The sequence below is a fragment of the Hippoglossus stenolepis genome, chromosome 7 (genome assembly GCF_022539355.2).
Source record: "Hippoglossus stenolepis isolate QCI-W04-F060 chromosome 7, HSTE1.2, whole genome shotgun sequence".
Taxonomy (NCBI): Eukaryota; Metazoa; Chordata; class Actinopteri; order Pleuronectiformes; family Pleuronectidae; genus Hippoglossus; species Hippoglossus stenolepis.
This window is the reverse complement of record NC_061489.1, coordinates 24371942-24375716: the sequence shown is the minus strand read 5'-3', so window position 1 is coordinate 24375716 and position 3775 is coordinate 24371942. Positions and strand designations below refer to the sequence as shown.

Genomic DNA, 3775 nt, shown 5'->3' with positions numbered 1-3775 from the left:
TCACTGCGAGAGTCCACAACAGTTTTTGTTCCTTTTTACTACGACCAAAATAAACACGGAGCGTGGAGTTTTACAATCTCTCTTGTTTGACAACATTTTTCAATACGATAAGGAGAATTACAGAGAGAGAACAGGTGATAATACCTGTGACACAGATGTCAGAGAACAAAGCTTGTGCATTCGACAATTACAATTTTGTGTTCGGACTTCCTGGACTTTTATACTGAACCAAAATTACAGGTGTGAAAGGTGCCTGACCAAAGGAGGTGGTCTCTGTTCGGATGAAACTGAACCACGGTTCGTTTGCAGCGTGAAAACATCAGGAAGTGAGCGACTGCATTAAACAATAGAAGAAGAAAAAGAAGCTTAAGTGGCGACAGGATTGCTGAAGTCTTTTCCATCCGATGATGTGATGTTTGAATGACGAGGACTTTACCAGCCTGATAGAACAATTTCCTGTTTCAGGTCTGAAAATGTGAATTTAACATTTAAAATAATAGTCGCTGCATAGTCAGATTTAGAGTAAAACTATGTGAAATAAATTGTAAAAGGATGTTGATATGCTTCACAGGGTCATGAACTCACGTTAAAAAGAAAATCACCCTGAATGTAAATTCCTTTCTTCTCTCGTCCTCCTCGGTTTCCTCAGAAGTTTGTTTTTCCTTCCTCTTTCCATTCTCCATCCCTTAACTGCAACCCAACTCTGCAAAAGCACCGCGACAAAAGCCCCCGCGCCCGCACACAAACACTCATGTGTGACCTGTGCGATGCCCCTGCTGGTGTGTTTACAGTAAACGGAACCAGTCCTGAGTGAAGCCCACAAAGGAGCCTGTGGCCTTTGTTTTCCAGCACAGTCCCAGGAGGCAGAGATATGAGCAGCTAGAGTTACCTCTGAATGAAGCAGCTCATCACCACCAATCACAGCGACACACACACACACACACACACACACACACACACACACAACACACACACACACACACACAACGCTCCCGCCACGATGGGGTGAACTCTGCAGGGGACCACCTGCTGGATTCACCTCCAGCGAGTGGGGGGGGGTATTGATGTATTGGGCGAGGCAGACACCTGTGAATGTCTATAATGTGATGCTAAACCTGTAATTAGACAAAGCAGTGCTAACCAAACTTAGGGAAATCGCTATATAGCGGCTATTGTTGCTCTGGTTTCTGGTGCATGCTTTTTTACATGTGTAAAGTAAACTGTGACGTCATCGTTTCCCAAACGCTCGTTTTACACGAACGCACGGCTACGCAGAAATCTGAGTTTTTGAAAATCTGAATTTTGGCGTTTGTTTCTTTAAAATGTATTTGCACACACATTAAACAGTTCCTGTATATTTTTTCCGTGGAGCCACTTGTTTGTGTGATGCTTTTTTTGGTTTTGAATGTGAAGTTTGCTCCACAGCATCACCAGAACTATTACCAGTTTGGGCCGACTTCCCAGAAAAAGATATAAATTAAACCAGATTTACTCGACAACAGTTAATCCTGTTTAAACGGCGCCGTCCTGTAAACCTCCTTGAGTTTAGATCAGTGATTTCTTAACTACACACGTCTGGACTAAGTTAAACCAGATTAATTTCAATCACCTGTGGTAGTTTTCATTAGTGGGAGTATGTGCACACAGCACAGCCCGAGGCCGCTCATCAAAGCTGCACTACATCACTATAAACCCTTAATTTGATGGAATGAGTTAAACATGTGGATTAAGTTGAATAGTCTTAAATTAGCAGCGTTTATTTGACTCTTTGAGCAAAGGAGGCAACAGCAACTTTGACTTCTCTTCAGGTTTAAAGGGCAACAACCATGTTTACACATCTAGAACACACACAGCAACTTGTAGTTATGTTTCTGGTCAAGTGATAATTTAAATTCTTCACTGTATTCTTCTTCCTAAATCTGTTTTGGTCTCCACCAGCCTCTGTGTAAAAGCAGATATGTACATTGAGGAGTAAAAACTTTCCAATACCTATATATAATATATACATGTATAATTTTAAAATAATTAGCAATGATTCATTAGATGTCAGGATCGAACACGTATGACAAAGTAATTAGTAATTGAGAAATTGAGGTTTTACAGTTTAACTGTAAACTTTTTTACCAATAACTATTATTAAAAAAACTAAAAAAACAACCGAATATATAGAACTTGAATTAAGAAAATCTTTTTGCCTTGTTTATTTTGTAAGAGCATCTTTTCAAAGCTAAATATTTATACTATTATCTGTAAAAGGCTCATATTGGACGATATTATCAGCCAAACGATGTATCAGTCAGGTTTAAACTACAATCATACAGTTGTGTTCTTATTAAATAAACACATTAAGCTGAAAAACTCTGTAAAGCTGGTTCTACTTCCCACTATTTCATGGAAAGAACATAAAATAATCCAGGTTTAGTCTCTAATCTGAATCTAAACAGACAATCCTACTTGAAACTTACTTCAGAGTAAAATATAAAAACAATATCTGTACATTTAGTGCTTTATTTTTTGAGACCAAGAACTCAAAGCAATGTCCCAACAAGACATTCAACAAAGATTCTTGTGTAAAATCGTACATATATATATATATATATCACAAAAACCGCACCTTGCTCATTTTGGAGGCGTAGCCTGTGTGTAACTCTAGATGTCAAGATAAAGAAAGGAATGTCAATGTTTATTATTGTAGCAGCTGAATCATCTGAAGAAGTGTCTCTACCTATTCCTGAGCCAAAGTCTTGATCCAGTCCTGTGGCATAATAAGATTCTGCAATATTAAGCTTCCTCAGGGAAATTCCCAAACAATGCTGAAATCACTGCAACGGGACAAGAGTTATTACCGCTGTTTCGCAGCTGTGGAGCAAAACCACAAAGAGAAGAATGAGAGGAATTCTTCTTTTCTTATTGACACCGAGGAGTTTGGAAATTAATACGGCGTCGTTTTAACAGGTTTCAGGGGCCTGGAGCTTTTTGTGGATTTTCACTCACGGTAAAAACAATAAAAGTGGAATAAAAACCCAACGAGAGTCATTTTAACAATTGCAAATTATCCTGATTTCAATGGGCCTGTAATCAAAATGCTTCCAGCCATAACACCACCTGGGTGATGTGCTCAAACATGGCTGCTCTGCTTCTGGAGGAAAGTTTGGTGATTGTTGGTGGTTTGGGTGGATGACGTTTATACAAGGTCAATTTTAATATATACTCTTTCTATATTGTTTAGATATCATTTCTATGATGGCTGTCGACTAGAGCCTGACTGAAATGGATTTTTTGGGGCTGAGGTCGAATCCCATTAGGTGATAAAAACATTTCTGATATTGTTACATTAGCCGATTTAATAAAAAAGTATTTGCCAAATGATTCCAAAATACGTAGTTATCGAACTTATGTCAGTGAAATGTGTGTCTCTGTGGCGCAATGGACAGCGCATTGGACTTCTAGCATCAAGCATTCTAACTTCAGCACTGAGGAAGTGATTCAAAGGTTGTGGGTTCGAGTCCCACCAGAGTTGTTGTTATACATCATTAAATAACATTTCTGTGCAGTCACCAACTCACTTACGTGGTTCTGGCACAAATTTAAACAAGCATAGTAGATACACACGTGTCTGTGAAAGAATCATATTCATGACCAAACGTTGACACCTTGTTTTCACTGCATGGTTTTTAAAACACACAACTTCCATCCTCACAGATCAACAATGTTAACAACTGTTTGGGTGCTTTTGTCAAATTAAGCAAAAAATACGAAAGGCTGGTATCTGGAG

General features: G+C 38.8%; 1 non-coding gene across 1 annotated transcript; it reads left to right on the top strand.

The window, feature by feature from the left end:
* Positions 1-3412: 3412 nt before the first annotated feature.
* trnar-ucu lies at positions 3413-3520 on the top strand. The gene is made up of 2 exons: positions 3413-3449; positions 3485-3520. It is a non-coding gene; the product is annotated as a tRNA-Arg (tRNA).
* The last annotated feature ends 255 nt before the right edge of the window (positions 3521-3775 follow it).